Source organism: Coturnix japonica, chromosome Z (assembly GCF_054131305.1).
Source record: "Coturnix japonica strain WE chromosome Z, WE-NBRP24, whole genome shotgun sequence".
NCBI lineage: Eukaryota > Metazoa > Chordata > Aves > Galliformes > Phasianidae > Coturnix > Coturnix japonica.
In genome coordinates this window covers 68,800,782-68,814,115 of record NC_140702.1, presented here as the reverse complement: position 1 = coordinate 68,814,115, position 13,334 = coordinate 68,800,782, and the positions used below count along the sequence as shown (strand labels likewise).

Genomic DNA, 13,334 nt, shown 5'->3' with positions numbered 1-13,334 from the left:
TTTTGCTTTTCACTTTTTTGCCTCTTCCGAAGGTAAGGAATCTTGCCTTCATCTTAGCTATCATATAACATAACATTCTGCATATGTTAATAAACCTAATCTGTTGCAATTAAATCCTATGGCGATCACTTCGCATATTTCAATTCATACACTGAATAGCTGCTGGAGAAAGTGTCTGTATGCATTTATCTGGAGGATGCTGATCTGCTAGAATCTATACAAGTATAGAACAAAGACAGTCTGGTGACAGAAGCTAGAGTACAGAAAATGGAAAAAGTGTGTAATCATATAACTGACAACTCCTATAATGCATTTGTACATTCACATAATTTTGCTATACAGACAATTAAATCCTAATATTTCTTGACTTTTGATTTGCATTCAAAAACATATAAAATCTTGTACTTTCACTCTTATATGTGAGGACCTTGCAGAGATTGGTGTAGTGATAGGGTGTTGAATATAATCTTCTATTGCAGTTGGAGGATTATTACTTCATATTCCTGAGAATATTCTTTAAAATACGATCAGGAATAAAAGTGGTTTATCAGCAGAGCTAGAAGTAGTGGAATAATCCTGTGATGAAGTAAGTCCACATGAAATAATGCTGATTTGCTGTAAACAAGAAAATTAAAACAACCGTAACAAAACAGACATTGGAAGAAAAATGGTTCTGCCAACTCATCTGTTTGGATCATGAAAAATTCTCTGTGTGTAAATAAGTAGGTGAGGTGCTGAGATCCTAATGGATCACACTTTGAAAGCTGAGGCTTTGTGGTTGACATTTTGAACTGATTGATATGGTGACATAATGGGTGATCCAGGAAGCAGTCTCTTATGGTTGATGTTTTATAAGAGGCAGCTTGCCAATGTAAAAATCTACTACTCTTTCTGGAAAGCTTCATCTAAATTGCTTATAAAACAATGAGAAACCTCAAGTCTGTTCACAGTAAAAATAACAGCTGAAGTTGTAAAATGTAATAAACAAATGTGAAAATAAGAAATTCAGTTCAGTTTTATCAAGTGTTTCTTTTTGTTTGTTTTGTTTTGTTTTTTTGTTTATATATATCGATATACATATATATGGAGATAGATAGATAGATAGATAGATAGATAGATAGATAGATAGATAGATAGATAGATAGATAGATGGATGGATGGATAGATGGATATGCAGACCATTTTAGCCTGGAAAACCTTGAACCACAAGGATGGATACTGTGAAAGTACCCAGAGCAGGCAATATTTGTATCCTCTTCTTATATAGAGTGCCACTGTTGGAGACAGGATGAGATGAGCTGAGCTGAGCTGAGCTGAGCTGAGCTGAGCTGAGCTGAGCTGAGCTGAGATGAGATGGACGTTGTCTGACCTAGTACCATCATTTTTGCACTTTTAGGAGACAACGCTATTTTTTTAACTCATTAAACTTCTACTCTCTGACATCAGTAGGGATTCACCAGTATGCTTCAGCCTCCCAGAGATGCTCAGCAGCTGCTTCACTATTTTTAGATTTCCTGATGGAAAAAAAAAAAAAAAAAAAAGGAATGATGAAGTGAAACTACATCATTAACATGTTGTTTGTTTTTTTCTGGGCATCCACTAGCCAGTGCTACACAGATGTGCAATGGGGAGAAGTTTTGGCAGGCCACTGTATTCAGAAGTTATCTTTGAGAGATTTTTTGCCTTGCTTCCCATATCTTTAGGAGAATGCTCTACAGTTCTGAATATTTTCCCACTAGGATCTGCCTTTGTGTCCATATTTGTTTTACATCTCCTCTCCATCATACTGAATCAGTGGAGAAATAAGCATCAAGCAAGACACCAAGTTAAATCTTAAAGAAATATAACAAAAAACTACTAGTAGAATTATAATTGCCTTTTTATAATTCATTCTTATTTCCTCAAATTTAATCTGTAAACACACCACTCACAAAAACAAAAGAACAACAACAACAACAAACAAACAAACAAGCAAACAAAAACCCTATGGATAGCTGGGCTGCCGCCTTACCCTGTTTAATATAGGCAATTGACTTGCAGTCTATGGATTGCATTTCTGGACAGTTTTCCATGCCAGCCAGTTGATGTTCTGACTTGTTTACACAGAAACTGATTTCTTAAAAGCATGGTTTTTTTATTATTATTTATTTATTTATTTATTTTTTCTCTTGGACTAGAAAACATGTTAAGCTGGTTAGGTTAGGATCAAAAGACATTAAATGAAGGTCCTTAGAATGCTTTGGCTCTTTTATGGTTTTATGGTTTCAAGTGACCTGAGTTATAAAAGTTCCCAGAAGGACTGGTTTTCTCTGATGACTTGGAGAAACTGTTAGTAATGTTTACTTTTATATCTGTTAGGGTCGTAAACTTTAAACTGATTACTTGTCACTGTTCTAAACCCTGTAAGAATCTATGGTCAGTATTTTGTTCTAGAATTTATAGCATTTTTGTTCTAGCATATTCTAGCAGAATAATGACATGAAGGCCACCTGTAATGCCTGTTCCCTAAAACATACATCCTAGCCGTGTTTGAGGGATTATTCCACTATTCTCCCTACACTTCCAGACTCTAGAAATTTCTTGTGATGTGGTAACAATCTAAATACATATTATAAGCATAAATAAAATGTTCTTGATAGACGTCAATGAGGTACAAAATTCTTCTGGATAGCTGGGCAGGGGAAATAGATACAAATGTTCCTCATGATCTGAAAGCATTCCTAACACTCAGCCTAAATGCTCTGTTGTCAAATTTCATGTATTTTCAGCTGGTTATTATTATCTAATATCACCCTGAAAAATTCTTTACACTTTGTATTTACACCTTCAAGGCCTGTAGCTGGTTATCATCTCTTCTCCTGAGTAATCATTTAGCCAAGCTATATGTACTTAGTTCTTCTAATCATTCCACGTAAGTCAGTCTGCCCAACCCATTAAGAATTTTTATTACTCATCTCTTATTTTCTTCTTTCTCTTTTTTTTTTTTTTTCTTTCCCCCTTCCATGTCCTTCTCAAAACTTCCAGGTGATTGTAGCTGGCAGGATCACTTTAGATGTGAGTTTTCTATTGACACCAAAGGAAGGAGATATCTTTGCCCTGGAAATGATATACACAAAGAAAAGGAGGCAGAACTATTCACAAAATATTGCCCACCACCACCTATTGCCTTTCAGCTTCATGTCTAGCCACTGTAGCTGTTCACTAGCTGTAATTTAAGAGCTGAATCATATAAGATGTTAGTCATGGCTAATGCTCCTTGACAGGGATTGAGTTGACAGAGTACTCAGCATCCTTTGCAATCATTTTGTGATTTAGTTTCTGTTTCTCTTCATGTGTGAAATCTTTGTTGCTGTGGAATTTAAATTTCCAATTTTTTCCTAGAATTTTCTTACTAAAAAAATATCAGATCTGCTTCTTTGCTTGATAGATCTTCTCTCTTGACAGAAATGACATTTGTTAGGCATACTCTTCATGGTGGTCCTCAGAGCTCTTACAGCTACAATGCTTGCTCAAAAAAAATAATCCATTGTTTTTAGAAGAAATCTTTATTTTGGAAAAGAATTTGCATGCTATATTGAAGCAATCTACTGTATTCTCTTGTTCACTAGTATTTTTCTATCAATGAAAAAGAAGTTATCAGAATCTTTCTGCAGTAATGATTGCCACACAGCTTACACCCCGTGTTTTCTATTCAATAGGAAATTGTACTTTCTTCACACTGACAAGAGCCCTTTTACACCTGGTGCACTGGAACTTTGTAAACTATACAAATCTTGTAATTAATTTCACTGTTTTTCTCTGCACTATGAAGTTTTTTTTCCTTTTACCTCTTGTAAAAATGTGAAGTTCTAGACTGAAATCTACAGGTTGGTTGTCTTTTTGTCTTCCTTACAAGGAACTAAATCCTACAGTACTGGTCAGGAATGTGTACCTAGATGCACAGGAAAACAGAGTTTCTAGTTTCCTTTCTTGAAAGAATCTCCTAGGACCATTCATTTCTACAAGTCTACAAAAGACTTCTTCAAGATTTTGGAAGAGCTGACTGGTATGTGCTCATAGCTCTGAGTTGTGTCATAGAAGGTTTTGGCTAAAGGATGACCTTTACTACTAATTATTTGAGCAGCTTTGACAAGTAGTTAATTTTTCTAACCTTTGTGTTTCTTGTCTTTTCACCAAAATAATTTTGACCGTCTCTTAAAGAGAAATTGTACAACACAGTGATGGCTCAACTTAGATTGAGTGGTTTTGCCCAGAGACATGCGGAGACCTTTGTTCTTGGAATCTCTTGCTTTGTGCTGTAACAGAGATAAGCTCTTGGAGAAGTCAGTGCACTCTTTCTCCTGTCATGCTCCCACAACACCATGTTTTCATCTTGCATTTTGACACACAGTGTGTGATTCTTGGCCTTAAGCAGATTGAGGTCATCTGTTCAAGAAGATAACTTCATCTCTGGCCACATGCAGAAGGACTTCACCCTATTTTATAATATTACCCTGTCTCTAATTAAATGAACAATGACAAATATGAAAGAAGGGTAAGAAGAAGGAAGTAGAAAAGACAGATTTTTTTTTGTTCCCAACATCATTTAGTGGATAGAAGAATGTATTCAAAGTAAAGACACATGAAAAACAGCACCTTGTTAGGGAAGTCGGGATGTTACTTCTAGCAGCTGAAATTTGTCCCTAAAAAAATAACTGGTATTGTTGAGTTTTCTCTGACTTATGTTGAAACTGGAGACTTACAGTCTCAGGATGATGCTCTTGAGGGAGGAGCTGTTGCTCAAAGATTTTCATTTCTGTATTGATTGGAATCAGAAAACATTATTTCTGCATCTGAGTTTGACCTGTCATATAGAAGTTCTAATTAAGATGTCTTAAGATATACTTTCCCAAGTTCAAACTGAACAAAATACTTTGGAAATTAGCAGTGAGATTTCAGTGATGTCCCATTTACATCTCGTGAATGCAGGGTCATGGAAAAATTGTTTATAAGTAATAGAAAGGTATTGAGATTGATTTTTAAAGGTCCTAAAGGTTTAGCTTTGAATAAGATTTTCTGGAATTGTAAAAAAAAAAAAAAAAAAAAGTAGTATGCCAAACTCAAACTCAGTAAAGACAGTAACTTTGGAGACAGTATTTTGCTTCTGAATAGGCTAGAAGCACTCTTTCTTGCAGCTGTTGCAGTGTCTTTTGATTTCCACCTTTAGCTGGAAGTGTCAGATATTGTAAGCTTTGACTGAGAGAAGAAAGAATAAGAGACTATGTGGAGCACATATAGGTTTGTATTTAGAACAGGAGATTTTCCTGAGACACAAGCTTAAATAGCTTTTTATTTTGTGGTGCTGACCACAAGACATTCAGTGCTTGATCCTGTCATTTTTGGGGTGAAAATACCAGTTATGTCTTTTTTGTTGTTGTTGTTTGTTTGTTTGTTTTTTGTTTTTGTTTTGTTTTTTAAGTACAAACACATTCAGCACACACAACAGATTTTTTTGATTTTTTTTTTTTTTTTCCCCCAAGAAACACCTTTGTGATAGGAAATGAGAAATTTAAATATGTAAGTAAATAAAATCCTAGCCCCATGTGGACACAGTAGGGCAAAGGCCTAGAGGATGTGGCAGAAAAGACAGACTTAGAGGTGATATTTCTTCAGACTTATTTGACTAAGATTTGAGGCATTCAGGGTGAATAATGTTTAACATAACATGCAGAGATTATTTAAGAATTTGGGGATAACTTTCTCCAAAAGAAGTGGGTTCACTGAAGAAAAAGGAAAAAGTTTCTGAAGCATGTAAGTCTTTCATAAAATCCATTGAGTTATTCAAATACTGCTAACAATAGAAAGAACTCAAAAGGCAAGACCCAGAACAGCAGATACAGCATCTAATTAATGCACAAATTCTAAGAAGATTTAACTCATAACTGTCTAAATGGCAGCATTTCAGCAATGGGATTAATATATTTATAACTTTCAGAGGTGAATCACCAAAACAAACAAACAAAAAAATGTTAAAAGACAAGGTTCGCTGTAGGATGCAGGTAGGATACCTGTGAAATTGCCTACAAAGAAATAGAGATGCACCTTCAAGAGTCTGCCAGTGAAAAGGCACTGTTCTGATATGTAGATTTCAAGACCCTGGCTGCAATGGATTAAGTTTCTCTAGTCTGTAACTAGAAATTGTTTCATGGGCCTAAGAAATTATTCATGGTGATGTTACATTGAAACTTCCTACGATAAACTTTTTAAACTTGTGTTCTCCTTAAGAAAATATATTCTTGAAAAACAGAATGGAGACTACTATCTGTATTTTGTTGAGATGTTTATGTATACTATCAGTTATTCAAGCCTCTCTACTGTCTGCTTGTATGCTGCTAAATGTAATTAAGCACTGCTCAGTCTGAGGAAAGACACTGATTTGAATTGTGCATATCCATGTCTTATTTTGATGTATAAATGCATTTAAAGTATGCTAACATTCTATAAATGTGGTTAACTTCTGCATTTCCAGATTTTGACTTGGTTTGTTTATTTTTAGTGCTGGTTCATGGGTATGCCTTTTGTGTGGTCTGTATACAGACCCCTATCAAATTACCTAGAGTAGGAAAATGACAGCATCATAATAGTTAATGGAATATAACATATGATTAAAAAGAGAATTAGCATTCCACACAGCAGGGCATTTCGGATGTTAATCTACATTGCAAAATAATTGACAGGGAAGCTGATATCTGGGAAGATTTTTTATTCCTATATCTTTTTCTAAACAGCTAGCTTTCAGTGCTTGTGCAGCAAGAGAGAAAAAAGAAAGTTCTAGCCAAGTGAATGCTCTTTACCAGAAAAGATGTTAACTTTCATCAGAAGGTAGTTAATCACTGAGAAAAACAGAGGAAGAAATCGGATAAAACATTTCTACTTCCAAAAGTCTTTATTGATTGTGTCCCCCTCAAGAAAATTCAGCTCAATCTCTTAAACCCTCAAGTGATTAAACCTTGGGCAGTTCACTGTAGACAGAGCAAATGAGAACTGTTTTAAAACCAGACATGTAGGGCTGGGATAGAGGAAAAAGAGTTCTTTTTCTCTTTGAAATCCTAGCTGGGAGACGTAATCTGAGATGTTGATTTTGAAGCAAGAGTTTTCTTAAGTGTTACAGTCTCTTTCTTTTCAGATCTCTGACTCTTGAAGAATGGCACTGTTTATTTTCAGAGAATGAAGTCTCTTTGACAAAAACCCTAGGGCTCGGAAGATGGGGGGCAGATCCCCAGTCCATCACAGACTTCTTCTACACATCTAGATCTAAATAACTTAAACAAAATTAAGATTCAGAGGTAAAAAAACATTGCCAGCACAATAGCCTGGATTGGTGCTCTTGAACTGTAATTGAAGTTCTTGATGTTGATAGTGGACTGCTAAAGATAGGCCCTTGGCTTATCTGCCTTGGAGTCTGAGGAATTAGGCACATTAGAGGTGGTAGAGAACAGGAGCTACACAGTAGTAGACATTGTATTTATATATTATTATTACTATTATTGTTGTTTGTTATTATTCTTGTGTAACTTAACACAGTAGTATCTTGTTTACCAGTTCAGGGGCTATACAAGAGTCTAACAAAATGGGAAGGCAGATTTAGAAGATTTCTCATATTGTCTAAGAAAAACATTTTAACCCATATCATGAAGATAATTGCCTTGAATGGGGTCTCTCATTTTAGTTACCCTTGCAGGTATCAGATGTAGGACTGTAGTTTTCAGAAGCTATCATTTGTGAGGTAGCTGTAGTAACTGGATGAGTGAATACAATCTTAATATTTGTGATTCAAACACTGGCTTAGATTGCTTGAGTCAGCGCTCTTGAAGTCTGTCCTAAGTGTTCTAGATCGATTTAGCTGAGATCCTTGTCTGAGCGAAAGGCTCTTTTGAGAGATGCAGTAGATTGTGGATCAAATCATGCACCTAATTTTGTGCTGGTGCAATTGCACTGTTCTGATAAGATATATGCAAGCTCTCCCGTTGAGTGGATTTACACTCCTGTGCTCAGAATCTGCTTTAGCTTTTGGCATTTATCTAAAAGTCTCAAATAACCTAATTTTTTAATTTGTCCACATAATACCAAAAAGTAAACCCATGTTATGCTCAGAAAGATTAAGGACTGGTTCCAAAGCCTGCTGAAGTGTCTGAGTATTTTATCAGTGGATTTGGGCTGGACTTTAATGACTTGTACAGACATACAGCAAATACTTGGAAGTGATTATTGTTGTAGTCCAGCACTTAGACAATGCTTCTGGATTTAAAAATATTGAGAAATTACAGATAAGTTTTGTTTGAGGTTATGTAGTTCTAATGATATAATAAAATATCATCAGAACAGGCAAAGAAAGGGTCATAAGTCACTAAGTGCTTGATTCTTTGGCCTAAACAATTTGCCAAGATACCTGTGGCTGCCTGCCAAAGTAAAGCAAAAAAAAAAAAAAAAAAAAAAAAAAAGAAGCAGGGAGAAGGAGGAAACCTTAATGATAGTTATTAATAGATCCTAAGTTTGTATCATCATCTCCATCATACATAACGACGATTAATTAGGGTACAGATAATGCATATAGTTGGGGTAACTGGGAGGTCAGAGGTTGCAGGTGGGTTCTGTTGCTATGAACATGCAGTGTTGAAGCTAAAAGTCTATGCCTGAGGTTGTTGTTCTGGGGGTTTACCATCAGTGCAAAGGACTGTCCTATCCAGAGGTTTATTCCTCTTGAATGTAAGGTAAAATAAAATTCTTATTAACAGTAAACCCTAGAAATAATTGTTTTAAATAGCTGGATCTGTGTTTGGTGAGCAGTGCTTCTTACTTGATCAGAATTAATCTGGTTTAAAGCAACAGAGGACCAACCAATTAACTGAAGTGATGAGTACTAAGATGTCAAGTGAAAACAGTGTGCTATAGTTTGTCCCAGGATGAACTGAATACTGGTGGGGTAAAACAATTCTTGATTTCCAGAATTAGGTTGTTGAGCTCAGAATGAGTCCCCTGACTGTTTTGCCTCCCAGGCTTGTGCAGAATCTTCAGAAGACTTACTGTGGGGCTGAAGTTGCTATGTGATCATTATCCATCTGTATTCCATGCAATTATTATTTATGTTATTGAATTCCCTGGAGGTAAAATTAAGCTAGAGTTTTTATTTTTATTTTATTTTTTTCATTTCACACTCCTGTTTTTGTTTCTTCCTTCCCTTTAACAACCCTGTTTCCCAGGAGAACACTTGATACATCCTTATGCTTCCAGGAGACTGCAGTTCAAAAGGTTGAGAGTTAATTGCCAGCTGGGAGTTTCCAGATGTTTATATACTTGCCCAAAAAGCTGTCCACTGCTAGGAAATGAACAGCTGGAAAGACACAATCCAAACAAAGCATCTTTCAGCTGATTGATGTATGTCTGGAAAACTTGGCATGTTGGAGAGAGATAGAATTAAAATTAGGAGAATCTAGGAGCAAGTCCATCATCATTGATAATTAGTTAATTGGATTTTTTGCTCAAATTGATATATAATTCTGAAATACTATTCTTATTCAGTTATTATCACCCATACAAGTAGATGACAGAAATAATGCATAGCCTTCACCCTATCTTTCCCTAAGATTCGTATTCAGAAATGTTCATAATACCAGGTAGTTTCTCAGGGCTGGATGATGCAAAAATTTGTAATGGAATTCAAAGCCTGTCACTGCAAAATCAGATTCACATCCAACCCAAAAAGCTGATGGCAAACGACCTGTTAAGTGCAGTTACTTAAGAGTTCTCAATTTTCCTTTCCTTTCCTTTCCTTTCCTTTCCTTTCCTTTCCTTTCCTTTCCTTTCCTTTCCTTTCCTTTCCTTTCCTTTCCTTTCCTTTCCTTTCCTTTCCTTTCCTTTCCTTTCCTTTCCTTTCCTTTCCTTTCCTTTCCTTTCCTTTCCTTTCCTTTCCTTTCCTTTCCTTTCCTTTCCTTTCCTTTCCTTTCCTTTCCTTTCCTCCTTTCCTCTCTCCTTTCCTCTCCTTTCCTTCCTTTCCTTTCCTTTCCTTTCCTTTCCTTTCCTTTCCTTTCCTTTCCTTTCCTTTCCTTTCCTTTCCTTTCCTTTCCTTTCCTTTCCTTTCCTTTCCTTTCCTTTCCTTTCCTTTCCTTTCCTTTCCTTTCCTTTCCTTTCCTTTCCTTTCCTTTCCTTTCCTTTCCTTTCCTTTCCTTTCCTTTCCTTTCCTTTCCTCCTCCTTTCCTCTCCTTTCCTCTCCTTTCCTCTCCTTTCCTCTCCTTTCCTCTCCTTTCCTCTCCTTTCCTCTCCTTTCCTCTCCTTTCCTTTCCTTTCCTTTCCTTTCCTTTCCTTTCCTTTCCTTTCCTTTCCTTTCCTTTCCTTTCCTTTCCTTTCCTTTCCTTTCCTTTCCTTTCCTTTCCTTTCCTTTCCTTTCCTTTCCTTTCCTTTCCTTTCCTTTCCTTTCCTTTCCTTTCCTTTCCTTTCCTTTCCTTTCCTTTCCTTTCCTTTCCTTTCCTTTCCTTTCCTTTCCTTTCCTTTCCTTTCCTTTCCTTTCCTTTCCTCTCCTTTCCTCTCCTTTCCTCTCCTTTCCTCTCCTTTCCTCTCCTTTCCTCTCCTTTCCTCTCCTTTCCTCTCCTCTCCTCTCCTCTCCTCTCCTCTCCTCTCCTCTCCTCTCCTCTCCTCTCCTCTCCTCTCCTCTCCTCTCCTCTCCTCTCCTCTCCTCTCCTCTCCTCTCCTCCTCTCCTCTCCTCTCCTCTCCTCTCCTCTCCTCTCTTCTCCTCCCCCCTCCTCCCTCCTCCTCCCCCCTCCTCCCTTACCCTCCCCTACCCTCCCCTCCCCTCCTTTGGAGAAGTTGTATATAGGTGCATTGAAAGGAGTAGCCTAGGAAAAACACCATGTAAAAAATGTGATACAGTTTGATGTGCATGAAGCATAGCAATATCAAGGATATATCAAGTATTTTGATGTTTAAACAGGGAGAGTGACAAGAAATCTTTTTGTCTTCCTAAAACATGAGAAACTGAAATATGAAAATTCTTGCAGGATTGCATAAAAATTGTCAAACATGAACTAGTCATCTCAAGCTCACTTTTGAGTTCTGTTGTAAAGATTAAGCTGTATTTCACTCCAACTGAGGGTTTCTAGAATGAAGCTTCTCACTATTTCTAAGCAGAAGGGATTTACTTTGATTAAGTCCTAAATAAAGGACATATTAACCAGCAAGAATGGTATAGTGTGTAGTTAATGTGCATAATATTTTGTAAATAGCAGGATAAGCATGTCTCCATAAAATATTTTTAAGCATACCCATAAAATATTTTTTTTACCCCAGAAGATTGGTGTGGATTCTTTTTTTATTATTATTTATTTATTTATTTGTTTATTTATTTATTTATTTTCTGGGGGCAGAGGTTGTTATTGGGTTTTGGTTTTTGTTCTTTTGTCTGATCATATTAAAACCTTTTATGGGATTTTTTTTTTTCATAGAATCATAGAATGACTTGGGAAGGAATAAAAAATAAAAAATAGGATGATCCTTGTTCAAGGACCATCAAGTTCCAACCTCCTGCTGCAGTTTGCCATACACTATACAAAGTTGTGCAGGGCCACATCCCAACTGGCTTTGAACACTTCCAGGGACAGAGCATCCACAACTTCTCTGGACAACCTGTTCCAGCACCTCCTCTTTCTCAGTGTCAAAGTTCTTTTGTCCTGAGTACTTTCTTTGAGAAGTCTCTGGTGTTTGTGAGTTTGATACTTCTGTCACTTGCACAGACATAATTGGAGAAGACTTCTGGAGGCTGATCCTTGATGAGAGCTTGTCCCCATGCACACTTTTTGCAGATCTTTAAAGGAAACCTCACCCCTTCAGAGAGAAAGCCTTCCTACTCCATCTGAATTAAAGTCACAACATTGTTATCCTCAACTGTCGACATGGCCATCACAATAAGGAGAAAAATATAGCTATCATTATGGGAGCTTTACACTGCATAGTTTATCTCTATAACAGTGCACTATGATGTGCCTAATTAGACTGTATCAGCTGCTCCACGTCTGCTACTAAAGGGAGACGTTCTTATTGTGTCTAGTCAACAGAGAGCACTCAGCCTGTGATTTAGCACTGAAATTAAATTTAAGCATAGTTTCCCATTTGATTATCAAGCTATGGGTGACTTTTAAGGATCCTTTTCAATCTATTACCTCCACTAGCTGTAAACTGTCTCTATCACATTTTCTTTCCCTTTCATGGCAAATGCAGACTGAAAACTCATCCATTTAAAGTTAAAGGGGAATGAATCCAAATAATTCCAATTAGAGGATGGAAACTTTTGCTGTTTGTTCAGTCTCCTTCCTTGACTGTCAGTTTCTCTTTCTGAGAATATCAATTATTGAGACAAAATAAATGTGATTGGCTTGAATATACTGAAAGGAACAAGACCTTCAAAAAGCAATATGGGCTAAGAAGAAGGTGAAAAACTATTTTTTCCCATGTTGAATTGAAAAATGAATGAGTTTGTCACTTCATTTTGAGGAGAGTAGGTTGACTACCACAAAGTAATCTTTAAGAAATTTTATGAATTCTTCCTATTCCCTCATGCATACTAATCTATTAAAATCTCTGAAAAAAAGACAAGTGCATTGTCTTCATATAATGCTATCCAAGAAGTTTGGATAAAACTTTGTCTGTTTTATGGACAAAATATCATAGCAGGTGTTAGAATTGAAAGGAAAGGAGTCCATAGTCTATTGTCAACTCACATATTGTATGTACATATGCATGGGAAGAAGATGAGTGGGTCAAGATGAGGTTTTCTTGATAGTCTATGTGTACTTGTGTTCCTCTTGGAAGATGCCTACAGTTTGGACATGCTGCCTAGACCCTGAAAGATTTCTTAACCACAGAGAGATGGCGAGGTTACAGGTATTATGTTATAATTTCAAAGAAAATATTCTTTGCATAATAAGCATTTCTTTTGCTGCAGGAACTGGCAGGTTTTCAGAATACTGCAGTAAGAAGGGATAGTCTGATCACAGCAGATACATGCAAAGCTAATAGACAATACTGCAACATTCACTGGTTATATGAGAAGATGAGAATAGATTTGAAAAGGTGAGGTAGGGTTTTTACTCTGCCATACTGTGACAGGGTTTTGCCATTTGCAGTTAAGACAGCTTCTTGGAAGAAGCAAATATATGTGATACATTCAAATATCTCTGAAGTTCTGCTCATCTGTAAAGCAATGATCTTTTACTTGTTTGGGCTTTGCTGTGATTGGCTTCTATTCATGCACACACTCAAAAAAAATGAATGCTTACAGGAGTATCTGCAGGGAGGTGACTTTCTG

At 36.5% G+C, this 13,334-nt stretch overlaps 1 protein-coding gene across 24 annotated transcripts in view; it reads left to right on the top strand.

The window, feature by feature from the left end:
* CELF4 (CUGBP Elav-like family member 4) overlaps positions 1 to 13,334 on the top strand; it is a 714,329-nt gene that overhangs the window by 81,767 nt on the left and 619,228 nt on the right. The gene's annotated exons all lie outside the window — the stretch shown is intronic.